Raw genomic sequence first — 26,574 nt, 5'->3', positions numbered from 1 at the left:
GGACAGCCATGTGACAGAAGGTAGCACTACAATGCCATATAAGAGGGGAAGTGTCCTGTTGTTGATTTTTTTTTCACTCTTAGTTCTTTGGAGGCCTGCCACCCAGCTCTCAAATAACTCACACAGAGAAGACTTATTCTTTCTTATAAATGTATGGCCTTAGCTTGGCTTGTTTCTAGTCAGTTTTTCTTAAATTATCCCATCTACCTTTTGCCTCTGGGCTTTTATCTTTATTTCTGTATACCTTTCTTTACTTATTACTCTGGGGCTTGCTGTATAGTTGGATGGCTGGCCCCTGGAGTCCTCTTCCCCTTCTTTTCTTGCCTCTTCTCCTCCTTTGTAATGGGCTTCTTCTATTTATTCTCTCTGAATGACAGCCCCTCCTATTTCTCTCTCCTGCCTCGCTATTGGCCATTCAACTCTTTATTAGACCATCAGGTGTTTTAGACAGTCAAAGTAACCCAGCTTCACAGAGTTAAACAAATGCAACATAAAAGAATGCAACACATCTTTGCATCATTAAACTAATGTTCCAAACTCCCTCTGCAGTCAAAAATCACCCTTGAATTTCTAATCCTCTTGCTTCTACCTCCCTAGGGCAAGGATTAAAGACATACACCACCATTTTCAACTTTAAGCAGTGCTGGGCTTGGAACCACCGCTTTCTGCAAGCTAAGCAAGCACTCTACCAACTTAGCTACACCCCCCAGCCTGGAAAAGTCCTCTCAATGGTTTATTTGCTTTCCCCTTTCAACAGGGAAGAACAAGCGCTTCCTCCACTTCTCCAAACATACTTTACACAGTGGAAATGCCACTCTCATCTGTAGGTGGTATTTGGGGAACTTACTTCCTGTAGTTGTTCGGCTGGTTTACACTTGGCGCTGTGTTTTACGTGTACAGAAAACAGCCTGGAATTGAGATAGCACATTTGATCCGGTCAATTCCTCTAGAGGCCCCATCAGCAATGTCAGAAACCTTCCTAGCGCAGGCCATCAGTGTGGGAAGGGTCTCATGGACAGGGTTTGACATGGAGCTCCATGTCCATCTCTCAGGCCATGGCTGCTGAAGTTGTGCTGCTGCTCTGGTGGGTGGCTTATCAAGATTGTGTGCTCTCTGATCTAAATCCAGGCTTGGTTATGGAACTGTCAAAAATGGGCTTGAGTAGTATCTCCGTGTTCCCCGATGGGGTCCTGCTGTGTGCAAAAGATACAGAGACATGTACGATGTTAAATCAGAGGTACGGTTTTCTAGGTATGAACTCAACTGTGTTCTGTGATTTTTAACAGAGGATGGACTCCAGGCAAGAGAACTCAGCAGCTCTTCCTTAGGAGCAAGTTGGCCTTTCCAGGGTCAAGGACTTGATTGATTCCTGCAGATAGGGCAGGGGAATTGGGCTTTGAGTGGAGTAATAATTCTGCACAGCTCTCAGGCTAGTAGAACTTAGCTCAGGCTTCCTTGACTCTTCCACCCGTTATGGCATTCCCTTGCTCTCAGTTCACTTTTGCGTGGGCCATTGAGACTCTAGAGCTGTGCAAGCTCATCCCCGATGACCAGCATCAGCATCTTATTCTGACTGGCAGTACAGCGAGCAGAAAGAACAGGAGAGGTGGAAAGAATCCGAACCTGGTGTTCCTGGCAGTGAGATTCATTTTTGTTGCCAGAGAGGCACTTGGGGCTTTACTGTTTGGCCTCTTCCCACGGCTCAGATCTGTTCCTTGATGTTCCTCTAAAGCTCAGTAATTCCTCTGGCTCAGACATCAAGACTCTGGCGCTCTTCCAGGGAGTGATGTGGGAGATGCTTCTTTCCTCTTCTGTGGTCTCCATGTCTGCAGCCCAACCCTTTCTACCTTCATGGTGCCAGAAAGATCCACACGCAGCCCAGAGCTCCCAGTCACACCCATGGCAGGTCTTGCTCTCCTCCAGCTAACGAGTCCCAGTGCAGCATCCTGACCCCGGATTCACACACTTCCAAATGGAAGACCAATAACTCTGTAACGGGCATGAGATGTGTTTCACGTCTCCATGCGGCTTTAATTCTGGTCCCTGGCTATGCACCAGCAAGAGACCCGTGGGTGGACTAATTGAAATCTCATGATGATTGGTTTTTTCACTCCCTTCCATACCGGATCTTCTACTAGAGGTAGTCACTTCCCCTTTTCTCTCCTTTCATTTTCCTTGTTCAGCCTCTGTTGAGAGAACTGATGGACCACGACAAGAACAAAAGGCCAGCAGTTGTGAAGGTGGGGGATAAGGGCAAACAAGAGCTCCAGTTCCAGACTTGACCGAACCCCATCCCACAGGGTCATGGAAAACCTCCCAAACCTCTACCCTGCCCCAAACTCTAACCCTTGTGAGGTCCCTCCAGCACATGGGGCCCACCCACAGGGACAGAACAAAGAAAAGCCTTGCACGTGGGGTGGGAAGGAATGAGGGAGCTGGATGCCAAGGGAACAGAGAGTAAGAGCCTAAAGGTTTTCTGCCCCAGAACTGGCCAGCGAGTTGCACAGGCATTTAAATACGCACAGGTGTAAGATGGAACAGGGCAGTCGCCGTGGATTTGCATGTGCTCCTGGGAAGCTAAAGTCAGGTTCTGGCTGGACTGCAGGTGCAGAGTTTAGTTGTTTCCTCTGCACAGGCAGGAACTTGCCTTGCGCTGGAGGGTGGGGTCTGGCTTGCCTCTTGCTTGGGTCATCAATTGAGCTCCAGAACAAGACTGTTGGGTAAGTTTGGAAAACAGGCATCACTGTTGATTCGCACCTTCCAACCCAGTCTGAACATCGTGAATTTTAAGCCTAAGATGGACCTGAGGGATTGATGAAGCTCACCCACCCCAGCATCTTCATCTCCTTGGTGTTCTTGTTAATACTTCTGTTTAACTCGTTTTGTGATTTATTTTGCTGCCATGGACCTCATCCATTGAAAGGAGCAGCTGCAAACATCAGGTGTGCACTTACAAGCTAGCAAAGTCATTCTGTATATATAGAAAACCCAGAAAGAGCCTCACTCACTTCAAAAGATGAAACAGTAAGCTGGGAGGGGGTGCAGCTCAACTGGTACTGTTTGCCCAGCATACATGAAGCCCTGGACCCAGTTGGAGCATGGAATAAACTAGGTGGGTGGCACATGCCAATAATCCCAAAACCCAGGAAGTGACAATAAGATCAAGAGTTCAAAATCATCCTTAAGTACTTAGAGAGCTCAAAGCCAGCCTTGGATACAGGAGACCCTGCCTCAAGAAGAAAAAGACTGATTTGATCTCAACCCTAATGCCAACCTGGGTGAGGGATGTGGGGGACATGTTTGATCTCATCTGTTGAGCTGAAGTAAAGAGGTGGTAAGAAGGGCAAGCTATACAAGAAAAATCTGTCTCCATTGATTAACTGGGAGCTGATGAAGATTCTTTCATGGAGGTTGGAGCACAGAAGCAGGGGTTCTCAGCCTGGGTACATGGGCTAGATACTTTTCTGCTGGAGAGGGTGCCCTTAGCACTCTGGCCTATCTAGCAGTATGCCCATCCTCTGCTGACTAGCCAGCCTCTTGTTCCGCTGGTATCAACTGAAAGGCTCTGCCAGAAAAGAGTCCCTGATTCCAACGAGGGGTGTTGGAGTCCTGCAGCCCAGCAATGCCTCTGCCACTGGCTTTGGAGAGGATTCAACTTCCAAAATGGAAATATAATTACAGCAGGGTCAGCAGGGGTCTTGGAATTCATTGTGGCTCAGATCTGAATGACATGTGGCATCTTTCCAAGTATTTCAAGGATTCCCAGTGCTGATGTGATTATTTTCCTAAGATCTTCAGTTAAATATGACACTCATAAAACTGGCAAACTTCCCATAGGCTTGCAACTTTTCTATAGCTATAAACTCAAACTAAACCCAACCACGGCAAACCAAATCTAATAGCATTTCAACTCACATAACAATGCAGCGAGGTTTCGTGATGTTGCCCTTTACTCTGTGTTTGGGTACCAACCTGAATATTTGGACTGGGCTTGCCCCTGTCTGTATTGTCCCAGGACTCAAATATCATGTGATACTACTTCTCCAAAGTCCTGTGGAGACTCTGCTTGTGAGGTCTCCTTGAAGTCATTTGGCCAATGCATGTTTTGCTCACTAAGGTCACCTGTGTTTTCTTACTGGCTTGAGGCAGCTGAAATAGCACATCCAGTTCCCAAGTGGGTCATAAATATTAAGTGGTTCGCTCTGGGGTGAACCTATGACCCCAGGATCAGCTCAGAGGAATCTAGATTCTTGACAAAATGAAAATAACCTTTTGTTTTTGTGACAGGGTCTTGTGTATCGAGGCTAGCTTTGAGCTCACCATATTTCTGAGGATAGCACTGAACTTCGGATCCTCCTGCCTGTACCCCTGGAAGTCCTGGGATTACAGGGGTGTGTACCATGTTGATGCTGGAGCTGGAACTCAGGATTTTGTGCATACTAGGAAAACATTCTATCCCCTGAGCCACATCCCCACCCCTGGAAACAGTTTGTATTTTCTTTTAAAGTTAAAGTTGTTTGTTACAAAGGTTTCCTAGGAATGTATTAACAGGTTCTTGATGGAGCACACATGGGCCTGGATTCTTCGTGGGGAGAGCTGAGGCCCAGAGAGAGAATGTGTGTAGGGGGGCACACGGCTGTGGTAGGAGCATAGAGGTGTGTGGGGTGGGGGGCACGAGGTTGTGGGGGTGGGAGCAGGCATGCAGTCTGGAGCCAGTGCTCTCTCTGCTCTTCCTCTCTCCCCTCAGCGTGCCTGGATCCTGAGGTGCACTGGGAATCGCTGCACTGGATCCTGAGGTGCACTGGGAATCGCTGCACTGGATCCTGGGGTGCACTGGGATTCGCTGCACTGGATCCTGAGGTACACTGGGAATCGCTGCACTGGATCCTGAGGTGCACTGGGAATCACTGCACTGGATCCTGAGGTGCACTGGGAATCACTGCACTGTCTTAAACGTTCACTAAGCTATACTGCACACCTCAAGTGCGTCTGGGAAAGGCTCTAAAATTGAAGTAAAGAACTTTTTCAGAACCTTTAATGCTGGTAGTATGAGATGGCAGGGTCCGTGTAATGAAATGCAGCACACATGCAGACGTGGGCTCAGCATAAGCACCCAGTTTAGTGAACAACTATAAAGACTCGCAAGGTCACAGCCAGGCCAAGAAACAGAACAGTTCCAGCGTCCAGAAGTTCCCTTGTATATTCCTCGCAGCCACTCCCTCTTTTAAAAATTGTTTTTATTGAGCTATATATTTCTCTCCCATCCTCTTCTACCCTCTCCCATGATCCCCATGCTCCCAATTTACTCAGGAGATCTTGTCTTTTTCTATTTCCCATGTAGATTAGATCCATGTATGTCTCTCTCTTAGGGTCCTCTTTGTTGTCTAGGTTCTCTGGGACTGTGAATTATAGGCTGTTTTTTCTTTGCTTTATGTCTAAAAGCCACTTATGAGTGAGTACATTTTGTATACAGTTACCTCACTCAATATGATGTTTTCTAGCTCCATCCATTTGCCTGCAAAATTCAAGATATTGTTATTTTTTTCCACTGTGTAATACTCCATTGTGTAAATGTACCATATCTTCTTCATCCATTCTTTGTTTGAGGGGCATTTAGGTTGTTTCCAGGTTCTGGCTTGACAAAAAAAAAGCTGCTATGAACATAGTTGAGCATATGTCCTTGCGGTATGATTGTGCATCCTTTAGATATATACCCCAAAGTGGAATTACTGGGTCTTGAGGAAGCTTGTTTCCTAATTTTCTGAGAAATCACCATACTGATATCCAAAGCAACTATACCAGCTTGCATTCCCACCAGCAATGGAGGAGTGTTCCCTTTACTCCACATCCTCTCCAGCATAAGCTGTTATTAGTGTTTTTGATCTTGGTTATTCTTACAGGTGTAAGAAGGAATCTCAGAGTTGTTTTGATTTACATTTTTCTGATGGCTAAGGATGTTGAACATTTCCTTAAGTATCTCTCAGCCATTTTAGATTCCTCTGTTGAGAGTTCTGTTTGGTCTGTACCCCATTTTTTAAAATTGGATTATGTGTTCTTTTGGTGACCAATTTCTTGAGTTTTTTTTTTTTTTTTTTTTTTTTGTATATTTTGGAGATCAACCCTCTGTCCAATGTGGGGTTGGTAAAGATCTTTTCCCATTCTGTAGGCTGTCATTTTGCATTGTTGATAGTATCCTTTGCTTTACAGAAGCTCCTCAGTTTCAGGAGGTTCCATTTATTAATTGTTTCTCTCAGTGTCTGTGCTACTGGGGTTACACTTAGGAAGTGATCTCCTGTGCCAATGCATTCAAGTATACTTCCCATTTTCTCTTCTATGAGGTTCATTGTGGTTGGTTTTATGTTGAGGTCTTTGATCCATTTGGACTTGAGTTTTGTGCATGGTGATAGATATGGGTCTATTTTCATTCTCCTACATGTTGATATATAGTTAGGCCAGTACCATTTGTTGAATATGCTTTCTTTTTTCCATTTTATATTTTTTGCTTCTTTGTCAAAAATCAGGTGTTCATAGGTGTGTGAATTGATATCTGGGTCTTTGATTAGGTTCCATTGGTCCTCCTATTTGTTTTTTTGTCAATACCAGGCTGTTTTCAGTGATGGAGGAGTTAATTTCATTGGTTAAATAAAGAAACTGCCTTAGACCTTTAATAGGATAGAAAATTAGGTAGGCGGAGTAGACAGAACAGAATGCTGGGAGAAAGAAGCCGAGTAAGGAGTCGCCATGATTCTCTCACTCCAGATAGACGCAGGTTAAGATCTTTCTTGGTAAGTCAGCTCGTGGTGCTACACAGAATATTAGAAATGGGTTAGATCAATATGTAAGAGCTAGCCAATAAGAGACTGGAACTAATGGGCCAGGCAGTGTTTAAAAGAATACAGTTTCCGGGTAAAGCTAACCGGGTGGCGGGATGCAGCCCCGCCACTCTTACTACAACAGAGTGGCACCCAACGTGCTAATGAACTCCACGTAAAACCTGAGAGGGCTTAAAAAGGACAGAGAGAGAATTTAAGACAGCTTTTTGCTGTTTCTGGGTTGCGTACTGCAAAGAAATTTTCCTGACTCAGCAGCAGGAAAAAACTGGCTGTTTTAAAATGCCGGCTTTCTGGGCTGTGCCGCCATTGCGATCTCTGTCTGGCTCCTGCGGGAGACAGAGCTTTTGAATGGAGCATTTGGAGTAAAATGCTACGGCTTGCTTGATGGCAATGTGGACTGCTGTGTGCCTGGGACTGTATGTGGCTCAGGGGCACCAAATGGCTCTGAGGCAGGAGAGGCTCAGCTCCACCATGCTGAACTGTGCTGGTGTCAGGCAGGAACTACCGTAATTACCATAATAACAGTGCAGTTAAGGTTTAGACTGGGCAGGACACAGGTGGTACCGTATTACTTGTATATGTTGCAACTTAAGTTTTTAAGAAGTGCTTAACATTTTAAGAAATGCTCCTGGATAGTAAAAAAATTACAATAGAACTTATTCAGACACTGTTGGATGAATGTATGTAGGCTTGAGAGGGAGAAAAAAATATAAAGAATAAATTTAATGACTTAAAAAAGGATAAAGTCTTTAAAGAGACAGAGTACAGATAGTTATAGATTAAAAGAAATAAAGAAAAATAAGCCACGTAAAAATGGAAAATTCACATAGAGTCTGGATTCTTTGTGTTACTGTGTTTTCTTTAAAATTTTTGACTGTAAAGGAGCTAAGTGCAGAGAGACATTTCATTATATGGGCTGCCAAGGTAAATCAGAATGGATATAAGGGTATTATGATTTTAGAATATGGGTCTAAGGATATGATGCTTTGGAGAGGGTCTTCTTTTGTTTTCACAGAGGATGAGACTCTGGATTGCTTCTATCCCGATATGGTATGATAGACCACGCCCTCCTGAAAGGTTGCTGTGAACACCTTCAGAAAATTACTTCACTCAACTGCCGACTGAGATGACCCTGACACACAGGTTATACCATGAAAGACCTGGATAACAGTACCCCCATTCAGCAAGAAGCAGTTTGGAGAGAAAAACTGCACCCATGTTCCCAAATATGGTTTATAAATGTTCTTTTACATTTAAAGGGGGATATGATATAGATACGAATAACTTGCATTGGTATGGATTTTAAGGTCAGTTTTGTTATATGTATATGCATATTTCTAATCTTGATTAAGGTATTGTGATTATGTAGTTCATTTAAAAATGTAATGTATATAGGTTGTTAATGGATAATCATTGATAATAGTCAAGCTTGTAGTTATGTTAGTTAGATTTTCTAGATATGCATAGATATATTTCAGATAGGCATTCTTCATATCTTTCAAAGGCTACAAAATATAGCATTTAAAAAGTTTTAATAATGTAGGGCTTTTCATGACAATGAGACACGTCTGCTCCTGGCAGCACCAATCTACTTCAAGAGGACGATGGGCATCAAAGAGGCTCCTTATGGACTTTGATAGCCATTTGGGCAAGAAACTGCTCTTGTCTGGACTGATGCATAAACTGGACAGAGAGAACCCTCAGAGAGAGGACTGCTGAACTTGCCTAAAGGTGAGATGGTCTTTCGGGGTTCCTGACTCATGAAAGAGTCTGCGAGACATTCTGCAGGACACAGCAGATAGTGACTGAACTGTCTTTGGAATTTCCTGCTTGATGAAAATGTCTGCTGGATACTATGGGCCTGAAGGCTGAAGATGGATGCCCCAACGGTACAAAAGAACTTTGGGTGACTGTCCAGGCAGCGAGATGTCTCTGTCATTTCTAGAGTTTTGGATTTCTTGTTTGCTTAGGTAATATTATATCCTTCTGGAGTCTTTGATGGAGTTGAAGAATGGATACATAGTTGTAGTTTTCCTTAGTTATGATAAGGGATAAAAAGATATAAATATTGTAATTGTAATTCTTGCTTGATAACCATTTTGTTATATGTAATCTTACTATGTTAAAGTGAAAGCCTTTCTTTTTTGTTTAAACAGAAAAAGGGGAAATGATGGAGGAGTTAATTTCATTGGTAAAATAAAGAAACTGCCTAAGCCCTTTAATAGGACAGAAAATTAGGTAGGCGGAGTAGACAGAACAGAATGCTAGGAGAAAGAAGCCGAGTCAGAAGTCGCCATGATTCTCTCCAGACAGACGCAGGTTAAGATCTTTCCCGGTAAGCCAGCTTGTGGTGCTACACAGAATATTAGAAATGGGTTAGATCAATATGTAAGAGCTAGCCAATAAGAGACTGGAACTAATGGGCCAGGCAGTGTTTAAAATAATACAGTTTCTGTGTAATTATTTCGGGTAAAGATAGCCGTGCGAGCGGCCGGCTGGCGGAACGTAGCCCGCCTCTCTTATTACTACATTTTCAGCACTGTAGCTCTGTGGTAGAGTTTGAAGTCAGGGATTGTTTTGCCTCCAGAAGTCTCTTTTATTATTCAGGATTGTTTTGGCTATCCTGGGTTTTTTGCTTTTCCATATGAAGTTGAGTATTGTTCTTTTGAGTGAGATCTGTGAAGAATTATCCTGGGATTTTGATGGGCATTACACTGAATCTGTAGATTGCTTTTGGTAAGACTTCTATTTTCATTGTGTTGATTCTATCTACCCAAGAGTGTGGGAGATCTTTTCATTTTCTGGCTTCTTCTTCAATTTCTTTCTTCAAAGATTTAAAGTTCTTGTCATACAGGTCTTCCACTTGTTTGGTTAGAGTTCCTCCGAGATATTTTGCTTTATTTGTGTAAGTCATTCCCTCTTAAAGTCACCAGCATCTAGCTTTTAGTGTAGTTACCTCCTCGCTTTCTTTCCTTCCCAGTCCTGTGCGCATGTCTAAACAGAAGAGTTTGACTCTGCTTATGGGCTTGCTGTATTTGAGTCTCACAGTTTTGCTCACACTGTGAGTGGTTCCCATTCTGACCCTTTTCTGAGTTGGCGGGCACGTGGCTGTCTCCAGCTTGTGGAGTTGAAGGTCTGCTTCTGTGAGCATTCCTCTGCTCACCTTCCCCAGGACATGCACAGTCATCTGCCTCCAGGGACATGTCCCTACAGCCCACACAGGAGTCACACCTTCGGACAGCGGTTCCCAACCTTCCTAACACTGCAACCCTTTAATACAGTTCCTCAGGGTGTGGTGACCCCCAACCATAACATTATTTTCAATGCTACTTTGTAACTGTAATTTTGCTACTGTTATGAATTGTAATGTAAGCATCTGTGTTTTCCAATGGTTTTAAAGTGACCCCCAAAATGGTTATGGCCCCCATGTTGAGAACTGCTGCCTTAGGAGATATATGCGAAAGTGTTCCCCAAATTCTTGCTTCCACTTAAACCCCCACCCACAGCAGTTCCCATCGTCCGCTCCACCCCCCATCATCCACTCTACTCATCGTCCACTCCCTCCACCCCCTCCATCATCCATTCCACCCCCATCATCCGCTCTACCCCTCATCGTCCTCTCCCCCCACCCCCTCCATCATCTGCTCCACCCCGCCCCAATTCTTCTCCTTGCCAAACTTGAATGTTTCCAGGGCTCAGGTGCCTCCGGTGGCTATCATTTGCACTCCTCTGCTTCCTGAGTAAAATCAGGCAGCTCCTGCAGTAATTGGCCCCCTGAAATTCCTCTCCGGTTATGGGTCTGTTGAGTCTTCTCAATTGTTTTCCTGTTGCAAAATTAAAACTTTTTCTTTTGGTGAAATTTCGTCTTCCTTAAAATTACATTGGACAAAGAAGTGCGCCTGATTTCCAAGCGGCACCTGCTTACCTGATTTCTGTGCATGGCTGAGGGCAACCCTGCAAAGCACAAAATGGATTGTTTTTTATACTTCACGTCTCTGAAAAGGTAACAACAGAAGCTCCCAGAAACTCACCCTTCCAGGGCACTTCTTTCTTATCTCCATTTTCCAACTTTCTTATTTCCCTATATTTTCTTAGAGAACAAACGTACGCCTACACCCCACAGTCTTTTGTTAAAATCACCAAGCATAGAGAAGGCGATTTATTATTCTACTGGGTGTTTTTCATGCTGTGTTTTATGCATTGTTATGAGCTGGTTCAGCGTGACTAAGGTACCGCCTGCCGTGCATATGACCTCCGTGGCTGCGATAACATTAAATAAAGAATATACATATGGCTCCAGTGGGGAGCTGCCCCGAACAAAAATAATTGACAGCTTCCAGAACCCCAGGCTGTGGCTTTTGCTCCCCTTATCTCCTTTAGACATTTGGGAATGAGCTCACTGGCAGGGAGCGAAGTCCATACAATCTACCATTACATAAATTATTCAGTCATCTGTGATGTCCTTGTAACACGAGAACCCCTATGAAAAAACTAAATAGCTGCCCTGCTTACAGAGGCACATGCCTGCTATTTATAGTCTTCATGGAAGCTGCTTTGAATAAACCCGACTAGAACTTCCTGGTAACTTGGGAGGGTGGATACAGGGTTTCACACGAAGGTGTTCGCTGCGTGCGTGCCTGCAGACGGGCATGGATACCACGCAGAGGACCAGCAAAGAAAGCCCAAGCAGGTGGAGCTTGTCTGTCAGCTCTTTCTCCCTTTCCTCTTACCTTCTGGAAACCGAAACAAGGGCGGACAGATTACAGGTCCCAGCAGGTCCTGCAGTAAGTGTTCCTGACTGTATCCAGGCAACAGGGCCCCTGCTTTTTCAAAAGATATCTTCATTTCTGGTTAAGAATGTCAGATGTCTGTGGCAGACAAACGGGAGCCTGGGACCCTGAGCCTCCTAACTCTCTTTCCTCAACACATGGGTCCCAGGTTGCCAGAGTCAAGGCTTCCTGTAGATCAGAGCTGGGCAGATGCTGACTTTCACGATTTCCCACTCTGCTAAAGCCAGAAAAGAAATACCCACATGTACTTTTTTATTGCTTAATTGATTTATATTTCTTTATTATGGTGCTGGGGACCGAATACTGGGCCTTACACATGTTGGGTAAGTAAGAACCTGGTCCACTAAAGTGTGCTAGCAGTTGGCTCATAGCTTAACTTTTTAAAAAGTTTCTTTTATTTTTAATTCTATGTCTGTGTGTGGCTATGTCCAGGTAAGTAAAGATGACCCTGAAGGCCAGAAGCCATCTCCTAGAGCAGTGCTTCTGACCTCCCTAACGCTGCAACCCTTCAGTGTGGTTCCTCATGTTGGGGTGACTCCCAACCATAAAGTTATTGCCATTGCTACTTTATAACTGCAATTTTGCTACTGTTATGAATCATAATGCAAATATCTATGCTTTCTGATAGTCTTAGATGACCCATGTGAAAAGGTTGAGAGGGCTCCAGGCAGTTGTGAGCCACCTGATATGGGTGCTGGGACTGAACTCTGGGTCCTTTGCTAGAACAGTATATGCTCTTAAATGTTAAACCATCCCTTTAGCCTCATAACTCAATTTTTAAATTAAAAATATCTTATAGAATGAGCCTGGAGAGGACTCAGTGGTTAAACTGCTTGCCATATAAGAATGAGGACCAGCCGGGCGGTGGTGGCGCACGCCTTTAATCCCAGCACTTGGGAGGCAGAGGCAGGCGGATCTCTGTGAGTTCGAGACCAGCCTGATCTACAAGAGCTAGTTCCAGGACAGGCTCCAAAACCACAGAGAAACCCTGTCTCGAAAAACCAAAAAAAATAAATAAATAAATTAAAAAAAAAAAAAAAAAGAATGAGGACCAGAGTTGGGTTCCCCAGAAGCCATGTAAGTACCAGGTGGGTGTGGTGGCCCACCTGCAAGGCAGAACAAGGCATCCTCGGAGCTACTGAGCTGGCATAACTAGCCAACATCAGTGGGCTCTGGGTTTGATTAGGAGACCTTGCCTCAGTGAATAAGATGGAAGAGCAATGGAGAATGACTATAGATATCAGTCTCAGGCCTCCATATGGGCATGCACATGTGTGGTGCATGCATACCACACAGCTGCATCATCACACATACAACATGCATATGCACATGTACCTCACACACATGCGCGCACACACACACACACACACACAGGAAAAGGAAAAAGGAAAAATTCTTATGCCTCTTCAAAATTCCAATGACATTCTTCACAGTAGGAGAAAAAAAAATCCTAAAATTTGTCCAAAAAAACAAAAGACACAAACAGCCAAAGCAGTCCTGAGCAGAATACTAGAGGGTGTCACATTACCTGACTTCAAACAAAACTACAGTCATAGAAACAAAAACAGAGTGACTGTGGCAAAACACAGACTTATAGACAAACGGAACACACAATCTAGAAATCAGGCCTGAGAAGGTAAAGCCTTGGAATGCTGCTCAGCAATAAAAGGGGGAACTCGGAAAAATGCAAGTTGGGTGACTTCAGTGAAGACCAAATGACAACATATAGTGCCAAAATGTTAGATAATTTACTTTCAGCCATGTGTACGAACGCATTGTTAGGGTTTGAGGCAGGGCTTTGCAGTGTTGCTCAGGCTAGCCTCAAACTTCTGGGCTCAAGTCTTCCAAGAAGCTGAGGTTCTACACCTGTGCCACCATGGCTAATTTACGTGACATCCCTGAAATGATAAACAAAAGCAAGGACAGATTAGTGATTGGTCGGAGCTGGAGAACAGAAGCATCAAGAAGAAAGTCAATGGGGAAATAACAAGAAATTTTGATATGCAAAATCTGACAGAGATAAAATAATTAGGACTAAGCACATGCAAGTGTGTGCTATGATACCTGACTGAGAGCTATGTATTGTGTGTCTTGACATGTGATAATGTGACATATATGCTCTGTGTGTTTTCAAGATGTCATCATTGGGAAGAAACTGGGTGAAGAACAATGGCATCTTCTCTATTACCTCTTATAGCTGAGTTTATGGCTATTTTTAAATACAACATCTGGGCCGGGTGGTGGTGGCGCATGCCTTTAATCCCAGCACTTGGGAGGCAGAGGCAGTAGGATCTCTGTGAGTTTGAGATCAGCCTGGTCTACAAAGTGAGTTCCAGGATGGCCAAGGCTGTTGTTACACAGAGAAGCCCTCTCTGTGGGGGAGTGGGGGAGACAGGTGGGTTCCTGCCACAGATAGGGCTGCCTCAGGAAAGCCCCTTATGGCCTTGGTAATTTTTGAGATTAAAACTACCACGGTTCTTGGTGGTTCTGAATAAGCACGGCCCTTATCCAGGTGTCACTTTGAAGACAAACAATGGAGTTTGCCACGATGGAGCAAAGGCCAGCACGATTTAGATGCTGATGGAAAGAGTCACACAGTCATTTGAAGAGTCAAGAGGACCCTTCCACTGAGAAATCAAAATGGCAGCTCACTATGGGGAGCTGAGGAGAACGGATTAATATAGGGCGCTGCGACAAACACAACCACCAAAAGTTCTCCAAACAAATTCCTCAAAATGAGAGGTTCCTGCCCAACACAAACAGACAGCAGCTTTGTCTGTCAAGACTTGTATCATGTGCGTGTTTCCAATCGGAGAAGAGGGTTCACATTAAACAGCAGTTTGTGTTCCTGGAATTTCTTGCAATTTGATGTGAATCATCTTACAGAATATTGTATACATAATAAATAAATAAATATTAAAAAAATATTATTTTTTTAAAAAAATGAGCCTGATTTTTCTCAAAGATCTGCTAATCTTACCAGACAGAAAAAAATTCCAAATGTAATGTTAAAGAAAGACCTTGGGGAAGCTGGGAAAAGTTCCAAGGGAAGGGCAGAGGCATCTGTGCTCTCTCCCTCTCTCTGTTTATGTTCACATGTTCATACATGTGCATGAGCATGCTAGTATACGGGTATGGGGCATCAGAAGTCGTGTAGGGTACCAGAGATGAAGAGTGTGCTCTAACCACTGCATTGAGAGGCCCCTGACTATGCAGTAAGGAGCAGATGGCGTGTCCCTATGGGAGCCCTGAGGTCCAACCATGAGTTTGCTGCCTTACCCATCTACCATTAGACAGAGCTAAATTACCCCAGCCGCTGACACTGAGTCTTGGTTTTTTCTAATGAACTCAAACTGCACACCGAACAGAGGGTTCTCTCTGGGTGGCTGTGGCTGCGCTGGATAAGTCACCAGGCTTCAATTCTGCTTCTGTTTGGTTAGCCAACCGCAATTCCATCGACACTCTCTCGAGTGTGTCCTCTGAGCACCAGGAAAGGGAGCCCCGACTGGACTGAGAACTCCTCCGGATCTGTAATGACAATGTGCACCTACAGGCTGAGTTCTCAATGACAACAGCATTAGGATCATCCAGGACGAAGGAAAAGAACTGACAAAGAAAAGGGAAATGGACGGCTCACGGAACCGCAGATGTGGGCTTCACTTGGGCCTCGTCCATCTTGGTCCTCATGAGGGTGGGAGCGTCTGCTCAGGGCCTGCTGGCTGACTGGAGGGGCCTGGGGTCCAGGAGCTCAGTGAGAAAGTGAACGAAAAGGACTCACCTTCATCAGACGCAGCTTCTGCTGTTATTGAGACAGGCTTTCATTTTCTTTTTTTTTTTTTTTTTTTTTTTTTTTTTTTTTAAATTTATTTATTTATTTATTATACACTTTCTAGGATACAGTGCCAGATCTCATTACAGATGGTTGTGAGCCACCATGTGGTTGCTGGGAATTGAACTCAGGACCTCTGGAAGAGCAGCTAGTGCTCTTAACCTCTGAGCCATCTCTCCAGCCCCAGGCTTTCATTTTCCAGCCTCTGCTGGCCTGGGACTCGCCCTGTAGACCAAGCTAGCCTCCAGCTCACAGGGATCCACCTGCCTCTGCCTCCCAAGTGCTGGGAATAAAGGCATGCACCATCATGCCCAACAGAAATGCTACTTTTAATATTATTTTTGTAATAGCAGTATACAGTGTGTGCCTAACAGGATCCTAAGCCTGCTCCAAACACAGGCAAGCCCCTGTGTCTCTCTGAATCTCTATCATTTTGCTCATTTGGTGACATTCGGATGACCTCTCCAGAAGCTTTAATTGGTCAGTGGACCTTCTCCAGGCATTTTCAACTTGACCCTTGCTGTCCACCCTTGGTCCTCTCTCCTAGTGGCTCATCAGTGGCTTGGGCAAACAGTGGAGAACTGGACGTGTTTGGGGTCCAGGCAGATCTACCCCTGTCAGCTGAGTGACCTCCAGCCTTTTAACCTTTCTAAACCTATTTCCTCAACAACAAGGCAAAGCGTTTCACTGTGCAGTTTGGGGTGAGACTACTTGGCTTGCACCCTGGGGTCACTGTATGCTCTCTGGGTGTCCTTGGGTCAGTTATTAATCTTTTATAGATTTCAGTTTCTACACCTATAAAGTGGATGTGAGGTGTAATAAAGCTTTGTTTGTTTGTTTGTTTTAGGTTGCCTCAGGGCTTCTTAAACAAAGACTGCATGTTTATACAGATCCCCAAAAGGGAGGAAGTAAAAGCTAAGGCAGGGCCGCCAGTGCCCAGCTGCTGCCAGTGGCATGCCCCAAAGCTTATACAAGGCCAGCAGCCAAGACCAGGTGACCTATGGGTTCCAGTCATCAGCATGCCACCAAGCTGGCTAACTGTGCAGACTTCAATGGACGTGCAAGACAAAGAAATTGGGTTCAGGGGCTGGGGATATAGAGCATTTGTCTGGCATGTTTGAGGTTCTGGGTTCTCAGGGATCTCAGAGAGGGACAGAGACAAAGAAAAAGACAGAGAAGGTGAAAGAGGGGGAAAGAGAAAGAGAGAGAGAGGAGAGAGAGAGAGAGAGAGAGAGGAGAGAGAGAGAGAGAGAGGAGAGAGAGAGAGAGAGAGAGAGAGAGAGAGAGAGAGAGAGAGAGAGAGAGAGAAGAGAGAATTTCCTGGCTCAGAATAGTGACGAAATAATAACAAACATCAAAGCAAACCCAAGGAGGGTGGAGAATTAGATTACAAGACTTCCAGAATTGTCACATTATATAAAATGTCTACTTTCAAGCAAAGTTGACCAGGCAAGCAAATAAAATATGTCTATTTCTCACCATTATCTGTTTTCCCTGTGCAGCTGATTCTTGTTATTTATGGGCTCTGCATTTATGAACTTACCTCCTTGTAAAAATTAATGTGTAATCTCAAAATCAATACCTAGGGCTCATGTTGCTTTTGCAATCATTTGGGGTGATGTAGAGTGGTAAACAGTTTGAGCCGCAGGCACGCAGCTGTGCATACAGCAGAGCGATATTTTGCCATCTCGGCTCGGCTCTTACACTGTTAACAAGTGTAGTGCAGTTAGTGACAGAACGCTTATTGTTGGTGCTCCTTGTCTCATAAATGTTCCTTTTGAGGAAATGCATGTAGGCAAGCTCTGATGGGTGAGACTTCAGTGAGCTGAATGGCTGTGGGCTGAGTTGGCTGTGAGTTCGAAATCAGTGATATGTGTTAGATAAGATAGCCTTAAATAGAAGTAAAGCAAGGTTGGAGAGCTGATAGTTATGGTGGTTTTATGCCGTTTCTCCAGAAGCAATGACTTGGTATTTTTAACTCAAGAGTTCATGGTGACGTTGTAGAACACAAAAAGCAGGAATTCATTGTGTGCATGTCTAATGTAACAGGCGAAAACATGGCGATGGTAAAACTACCCTAGGAAATAATTTCTCCAAACCTTGAACTTGGGCTGGATTTGCTACTAGACTTTGCCAATAAAACATGGCAGTGTTGTATAAATTCTGGAGCCCGGGTCTAAGAAATTCTACAGCTTTTGCCTTTGTCCTTTCGGAACAACTGTCCTGGGACCTTTGTGTACAGAGGTGAACTGAGCCTACTAAAGGAAGAAAAGCTACCAAGGTACCCAGGCAGTGGCTACACATGTGAACGAGGGCATCGTGGCTTCTCCAGGCCAACCCCAATTGCCCAGCCAAATACAGCTGTCAAAATAAGCCCAAGAAAAGCCAGCAAAAGAGCTGTCCAGCTGACCCACAGAATCATGTAAAGTCAGAAATTGTTGTCAAAAGTGTAAGTTCGGTGGCAGTTTATCTTAGAGGAACCAATACCTGGTGCACCTGCTGACTTAGAGTTCAGTGTGGTCAGGGGACTTACTGTGGCAAATTAAACATGTCACATGTCACTTTAGAGGGAAGCATTTACTTGTTCTTTGTCTGCTGTGACATTCATGGAGGTGTGTCCTGATAGAGAATTATGAATGGTTATGATACTGAATCAATAACAAGGAAAGTTGCCCTGAAGAGCTGTCTGAACCCACAGAAGATCTGCTGTGACCTAAAATGAATTAAACATGTTATATCCAGCCTAGGACTGGGGGATGCTTGTTCCTGTAGCATACCTAACTCACTTTAATTGGCACAAGGCTAGAGATTTTAACAAACATTTTCTATACAAAACCTTCCGGCAACACAGAAAAAAAATTCTAGGCCCATCTGAGAAGAGATGGAAGCACTGAACTTAGGCCGATGGTTCAGTGTCAAGTTGCCTGGGGCTCATCACAAATTTCAGCTTGCCTCTTCGAATCCATTTATTTCATATGCATTTGTTGGGTTCCCTGTGACAGCCCGGTGGGCACAGCGTGCAGAACAGGGAGCACCAAGCAGCTGACCTTGCTGTCTTTGCTACGCTGTACCCCATTATCACAGGCAAGCTCGCCTTACAGCTCAGTTGGCATGCCCCCCGCCTTCTCAGATGTCAAGTGAAATAAGATGTAAAATGCACTCTGAAATCTAAACGGCAGCTGATAAAAATGAAAGTTTCTCCCTGATGTTTATGGGTAATGCTGGTGTTTCTATGGGGGTGTGAGTAGCGTAGACAAAAAGACCTTCTCTGAGAAGACAGGCTGGCCCGGGCTAGGTCTCTGTCACAGGTGGGAGCGTCCCTGGCACGGAGACAGGAGATGGCTTTCCGTGAGCTCGGAGGGGCTGAGGATATGGAATTGTGTTTGACAACTCTGGACCAACCTGATGACAAACACCACTACTGTTGCGTCGCTCAGGGTTGGTGGCTTCAGATAGGGGCTGATCAGCACCAACACTCGCAGTCCTGGGAAGGCTGGGTATTTCTGACTTTGCTAACATGGTCTTCTGCTTTGCCGAGGGGAATCGTCCATTGCCTTTTCTGCAGTGCAATAGCTCCTTCCTCTGGCTGCAGTCCCAGCTTCTGCAACCATGTAATTTATCTCCCCAGACTGCTTGGTCCACAGTTTCCCAGGTCTCTGGTCATGTTCTTCTTCTTCACCCCTGGTGGCTCCTTTTCTGGAGTTCTAGATTTTCTAAGTTAAATGTCTGATGTTGACAAATGTACCCAACTGAATAATGGAGGAAATAGACTTGATTTTGACTGAAAAGAAGAATGGACACAAGCAGGGTGTGCTGTCTAGTTTTATGTCAACTTGACACAAGCTAAAGTCACCTGAGAGGAGGGAACCTCAATTGAGAAAATGCCTCCATGAGATATGGCTGTAGGCAGGCCTGTAAGACATTTTCTTAACTAGTGATTGATGGGGGAGAGCCCACTGTGGGTGGTGCCATCCCTCGCCTGGGTCCTGGCTTCTATAAGAAAACAGGCTGAACAAGTGGGAACAAGCCAGTAAGCAGCTCTCCTCCATGGCCTCTGCATCAGCTCCTGTCTTCAGGTTCCTGCCCGGCTTGAGTTCCTGTCCTGACTTCTTTCGATGATGAACAGTGATGTGGAAGCAGAAGCCAGATAAGCCTTTTCCTCCCTAACTTGCTTTGGCCATGGTGTTTCATCACAGCAATAAGAGCCCTAACTAGACACAGGGCCTCTTGACAGACATGTCTCTGCAGCTCAAGAGAGCCATGTCTTGCTGATGTAGACCCCTATCAGTCCCTTGTCTAGTGAGAATGTCCCAGAGCAGCCTCTATGTGGAATGTCCCTGCCCTGTCTTATTCCCATATGACCGCTCCCTCTCCGTTAACTCCAAATCCACCAGCAAGTAGCAAATGCATTGGGGACAGGAACCTGGTTGAGATCATGTGACACACTTATGTTCTGTGTTTGTCTCTGATTCTCTGCTGGAGTTCGGCTCAACAGTCCCTTTATTGCCTCTCTGGTCTCTGCTTGCTCCATTCCCATCCCCTAGTTCAGAACCAGTCTACAACATCCTCCAGGGAACAGCCTATGGTCACTAAGGCCATGGAGCCTCCGGGAATGGAGGTGTCCCTACCACAAAGAGAGCTCGCGATGTGAGGTCAGTTGAAGGAAAACTGTGTACCTCCCTGCGGCAGGTCGTGCTCACAAAGCTCCTCTGGCCAGCGAGGAAGGTCAGTTTGGCCTCCACTTACCTCAGTGTAGGAAGTGGCTGTGTAGACTTGATGGGTCCCTCAAGGCTTTGGGAGTATGTTGTTTCCTTGGTGAGGTAAGTAAACATGCCAAGAGCACAGGCATGACATGCAAATGCCTGTGAAAGGCAAGAACAAAGGGAATGGGAACAGGTCAAAACCAAGGGCAGAAGAATGACAGAAAATAACTTGGAACCAGAAGACACAGTTCCTAGTTTTGGCGGGCCTCACGCTGGCCATAAAATTAGCCTGGAACGACTTGCTGGGCTTTGAGAATCTGCTTATAAAAATGGGAGATGCCCTTGCTCCCTCGCTGTGAGGTGAAAGCGAGCCCGTGTGGGAGAGGGCATCACAGAAAGCATGGAAAAGCCCACTTGTTTTCGCTTCATGTCAGCGTAGCAGAATCTCAGAGACAGCTGAACCAGCTCTTCCCAGGCAAGCCCTTCTCTCCTACCAGGCCTGTCGGTGGTACTTGTGGAGACATTGCTCAGCGCCGCAAGGGAAAGCTCCTATTGTTGTGGAATCGCTGTCCTGGCGAGCCATTGTAGTTAAGATTGTTCCCGCTAATACCGTGCCAAGAGCAGACCGCTCAGGGTGACTCCAAGGAACAGAGGGTAGAATTAGGCTTGAATTCAGGGGCAAGAGCTGGTGGGAGAGCTACTAGGAACAGAGCTGGAGCCAAGCTCAAGAGGGTCAAAGAAAGGAGGCAGAATCACTAGAGAGGACCCGCGAACAGGGGTGCGAGAGGCACGGAGAGGAGGCAGGACAGCCCCTACCTTGTTCAGTATGCTGGAGTGCAAAAGTACTGTTGCCATGGTGATTTCACTGACTCCTATGTTATATATAATACCCTGGGTCTCATGAAATTGCCACAATTGCTCAGAGGGGTTAAGTGACTTCCACAGCACCACAGAATAAGGATTTAAACATCGTAGAGAAATGGGGATAGGATCTTTTGCTAAGTGAGGCATTTAAGCCCCTCTCCCCTTCAATTTCCCTGGGAAATTTTATAGGCTGCCAAAAGTAATGTCAATGTAGAGGAATGGGTGTGTTTAAATGGCCTTTGGAGGTCTGGTGGGGTTGTGGCTGTGATGGAGCAGCAAGGAACTCAGTTTATCGGTGTGTCCCCGGAGCTCAGGCGTTGACGGTTCTGGCTCCAGTTCAATGGCATGGAGGGCTGCCTAGCAAAGGTGATCAAGTCGCAAGGCCTCTGCCTTCCTTCAAGAATGAATGAGTGAGGAGTGAATGAATGAATGAATGCCATAGAGTGCAGGCCCCTCTTCTATCTTCTCCCAGTTTTGCAAAGCAAGACAGCTGGGACCTGTGTCTTTTCATATGCCCCCAGGTAAAGCTGAATGAATGAAATGTAGGCCTGGGTCTCACTAGCAACTGTAGCACAAATAATAAAAACCCAGAGACAGATACTGGGGATCGATGGGAGATCAGAAAAGCAAATCAGCCAGCTACTGGCTCTTACCTCTACCTCAGACTGAAGTGGAGATCCTGCCTCCATGAATCCTCAGAATGAGACTGAGCTGAGAGCTATCTCCTCCTGTTTTAAACTCCTCTCTAGTGCTGGATTAAAGGTGTGCACCACCACCTCCTGGCCTCTACGGCTAAATAGTATGGCTACTGAGATTAAAGGTATGTGCTACCACTGCCTGGTCTGCATGGCAATGGATGCCCCTCAGAGAGAACTAAGACCTGGAAGGGCTAGCAGGTAAATTCCATTGCCTTCTTCCCCGACCCTGGGATGTGCTGACTCTCCTGTATACCTGAGCCCTATGCTGTCTCCCTGTGCAGTGAGGGCTGGCTTCCTTTCTGTTTTTCCATCTTTCTCTCTTCCCTGCACTGTGCTGTGACCACCCCAAGCCTGGGCCACCAACTACTCAGACACCTCCTCTTCAAGACAGTCATTGGGACCACATCCCCATCTCTTGCTCCTTCTATACAAAGATCCTTTATCTCTGTGAGGTATTTGGACTGGAGTCCCAAGTCCCCACCCTAATCTAATCTAATCTAATCTAATCTAATCTAATCTAGTGTTTGATGCAAGCCAGTAACACTTACCAGGTCACCATTCATTCTGGGGCTCGGGACCAGGTACTCTAGATGAACAGGGCACAAGACACACTAGACAGGTGATGTTCTCGGCGTTACATGGTTTTCTAAGGCTCACCATGACATGGATTTCTTAATATGAAAGGACAACAAAAGAAAATTAATGTTCTTCATCCTTTAAAAAAAGGTGATGAGACAGGCCGAGTGGCACACACCTATAATCTCAGGGTTTGGGGGACTGAGGTACAAAAAAAAATCTCAGGTTCAAGACCTGCCTCTGCCTGGACTATGAGGAAGCAAGGTTTTCACAAAACAAGCCAAACGGATGAAAAAGTGAGCAGTTTTTATACAGTAGCTTCGATCTGCTTTGCAAATTGCCACAGACAGTAACAAAGTCTCCAGTGAGGGGAGAAGCCCTGTGAGGTCAAGGTGTCTTCCGATTGCTCAGCAGCGGAGCTGTTACCAGAGAGGAGGTCCCAGCCTTCCGGATCAGCCATCATTTCCGCTCTCCTCCTCCAGGAATGGGCCCTTATTCACGTTTGTTAACCATGGAGAAGCTACCTCTAGGTCAGGGTAAAACTGAAACCTGAGCATTCCCAGGGCATGGCCCTGGCTTGTCCCTCAACTGAGAGCTGCTGTGGCCAGTTAGAGCCAGCAGGAGGGGGAAATGAGACCTGTCCCTTGCATGTTGGAGGAGCTGCAAATCCCAAGGCATCCGGCATCCTTCTTTCTTCAGCCAGAGCGGCCTCTTCAGCCAGAGCGGCCTCGGGAACTCTGCTGGCATCCGTCCATAGCCTCCTCCTCCTCTCTGTGCATGCTTGGTTCAGTCTGTCCTGTATCTCTCCATAGCACTTTTGATAATTGACCCTGTAATCATGGAAGGACCATGATTCCTGGTGAAGGTCACCCACAGTGGGTGTCTGTCCAGTCCCCACTTCCTAGTTGCTGTCTTTCCAGCTTGGATCTGCCTCCCTTCTCGTTTTCCTGCTTTCATTGTTTTTAGGAGACATTTGAACAGATTAGAAGGTGAGAATGCTTTACTTGTGACTTAAAAAAGCTCCTGGATACTGGGGGCTGGAGAGATGGCCCAGCAGTTAAGGGCTCTACTGTTTTTGTGGAGAATCCTGTTTGGTTCCCAGAACCCTACATATCATGGCTCACGACCATCTGTAACTCCAGATCCAGGGGAGCTGATACCAAACACAGACACACAGACACATAATTGAAAATAACACTTGAAAAAAAAACTTTAAAAAGCTGCTAGATCCTGACTTGCCTTCTTACATGTGAGCCGGGTCTCCTTAGTTAGGTCATTAGCTGGGGGCTGAGGATTCAGCTCATGGGGGCAGCATAAGCTCTGTAAGGGCAAGGCCTGTGTTTTAGCTTTGACGTTGAAAAAAAGAAAAAAGCTGGAAGCGCTTTTCTTTTCAACTGTTTCTGAACCTTATTATAGTTACTGGGTAGGGCAAGTTACCATTTTAAAAATCTTGTAAAAAGGACACAACATATTTACATAAGCCCTTGAACATTGTACCAATGGTTATTCAAGAGGAAAACTTGCCGGCACTTAGACGCTTAACCAATGTTCTTTGGCTGGCCTTTGCCTGTCTGTAATATTGTAAATGTTGTGGACTTGCCCTCCTGTAGCATCACGTCCATAATTGAGCACCTCCCCTACAGCCTTCTGATAAACGAAAGCAGGCTTTCCACATGAATTAGGAAGGCCAGTTTGTTAATGGCCTCCCTAGCATTTAACAAACCCGCCACTGGCTTTGCCATTGTTCAGACATAATGAGCACCATATTACAGTCTGGAAAGAAGCGCTCTCCGGACAATTGGTTCCCAAGGGTAGACTGAGTCTTCTTTTTTCTCCTCGATTCCCTGTATAATGTAGGGCAATAGTTAGTTGGATAGAAAACTGTTTCATAGTTTTATTTAACAGCAATTCTCCAAATCCAAGATCATCTATAAAAGGAAGCAGATTTGAGTTTGTTAAAGTTAGAGAATCTAACACATACATACATACACACACACACATGCACACACACATGGTAGGACTGGGGAGGTGGCTCAGTGGGCAGAGCACTTGGTCTACAGACATGAGGACCTAAGTTCCTATGTCCTGTCTCATAACTAGCATTTACCTGCAATCCCAGGGCTCTTAGGGGGAAACAGAAGGCAGAGACAGGAAGCCTCCAGAAGCTCACGGAACAGCCAGCCTGATCTACACAAACAGCAAACAACAAAAGTCCCTGCCCTAAACAGAGTGAAAGGTAAAGGCAGGTTGTCCTCTGACTCACACACACACACATTCACAGCATGGCATGGGTGTTGAAGGAGCTGCAGGCTGTGTTCCTGCCACCTGGCTCCCTGCTGCCTGGCTAGCTTATGCCCTGAAATAACAACACAGAAACTGTATTCTTTTAAACACTGCTTGGCCCATTAGTTCTAGCCTCATAATGGCTAATTCTCACATCTTGCCTAAGCCATATTTAGTAATCTGTGTAGTATCAGTCTTACCGGGAAAGATTCAGCATGTCTGACCTGGCGGCTTGCTCCATCGCATCTGCCCTGGAGAGGAGCGGCATGGCATCTGCCTGCTTCCTCTTCCTCCCAGTATTCTGTTTACTCCACCCACCTATGTTCTAACCTATCCAGCCAAGCAGTTTCTTTATTAATTAACCAATGACCTTCCTCCATCAGCACGGGCACTCCTCCATTCACACGCGCGCGCACACACATACAGACACATGAAGGTTGATTTTAAAACATACACTTTGTTGACCTGGCTTCCAGCTGGGTGATGAGCAAAATGCCTGGGGCCTCACTTTGCTCAGCTGTGAAAGAGCAGTCATGCTTGTGGCTCATGCTTCACCCGCCGTTGGAATAAGGGGTGCATGGAGCAGATACCTGAGAAATGCTGCCTCAGAGGACCAGCAATCACGGCTCGGTTGTGACGGAATGTGAGCTGCTACCCACAGAATTCCAGGAAGACATTCTGCTCAGCCTCCTTCAAAGAACCTGTGAGTCACGTATGATTCGATGTAGCATTTACATCCCAGCAATTATTCCCGTAGGGTCCTTTAAAGACCGGTTCCTCCTTTCTCCGCGTCATTCTCTGCATTTTCTTGGTAAATCTTCTCTTTGGCATCATAGAACACTTCTGTTCAGACTAATCAGGCATGTTTACCCACATCTTAAAGGATGGGGTCTCAGAGGATGAAGACAGAGCAGCTTAAAAACAAGAGAACAATAAACATCAAGACCACCATGTAGAGTGCGTGTGAGCGGTGGTTCATCCAGCTCAGTGCTAGGTGTCTCTCCCGCCACCCCCTTTGCTTTACATCCTCTTGTTCAAGTTAATTTAATCTTGGAGCTGGGTCTGAATTCATTACCAGGACCCTAGTCTCCACTGTTTTCCATTCCTTATTTACAGCATCTCCCTGGTTGTGTTTAAGCTGAACTAGGCATTTCATTACTTGGATTTCTTGGTTTCTTGGCTCCAGATAAGTGACAGCAATAGCCAGATCAAAATTAAACAGAGCTTTGATAGATGATGAGCTTGCCAAGACATAACCAGGCTGCCTCAAACATTCCTGGGGCCTGCAACCAAAAAGCCAAGGGAAGGCCAGTTCCTTGCTCATCTGAGAGGTCTCTCTTGACCTCTCCCGCTCCTAGCCAGCAAGCTCAGCCTATGAAGTGTTCCGTGCACCTTCGTTCTCTGCTGGCATGGCCTTTTCAGCATTAAGAGCCTGGAGACTCCAGTTCCAACAGAGTGCCCACGGCTTCTGGAGGGCCCCATACTAGAATGCAATGGCATAGGATGACGGCCCTTGGTCCTCAGCCTGCAGCACATCTCAGCACAGTGGTGGTAGGAGGTTAGTCTGTAAGTGCCCCTCCCCTCACAAATGGGATGAGAGCCCTTAGAAGGGATGAAGGGAATGAGGGAAGACTTTTTTCTGTTCCATCCTCTCTGCTTTGTGAGGGCACATTTGCCCCCTCTAGAGAACACAGCAACAAGCTGCCGTCTTGGAAATGGACAGCCTCACCTGATACCAACCTGCTCGTCCCTCAAATCTGCATTTTCAGGTTCCGGAAATATAAGAATAAATTTCTGATGTTTAAAGAGTACCAGCCGTTGGTATTCTGTTACAGCAGCTCACACCCACTCAAACCATTGATCTGGAGAGCTATGGATGAGCACACTAGCAATGCTGTCCACCCAGGGAGAACAGACCACAGTAGGAGCCTATGAAGAGCAAGCTCCTACAGAATGGTCTCCAAGGGAAGACTGTGGACTTGGCTCTGAAAGTGTCGC

The sequence above is a fragment of the Chionomys nivalis genome, chromosome 5, assembly GCF_950005125.1.
Source record: "Chionomys nivalis chromosome 5, mChiNiv1.1, whole genome shotgun sequence".
Taxonomy (NCBI): Eukaryota; Metazoa; Chordata; class Mammalia; order Rodentia; family Cricetidae; genus Chionomys; species Chionomys nivalis.
The sequence above is the reverse complement of the archived record's forward strand: the minus strand, read 5'-3'. Positions refer to the sequence as shown.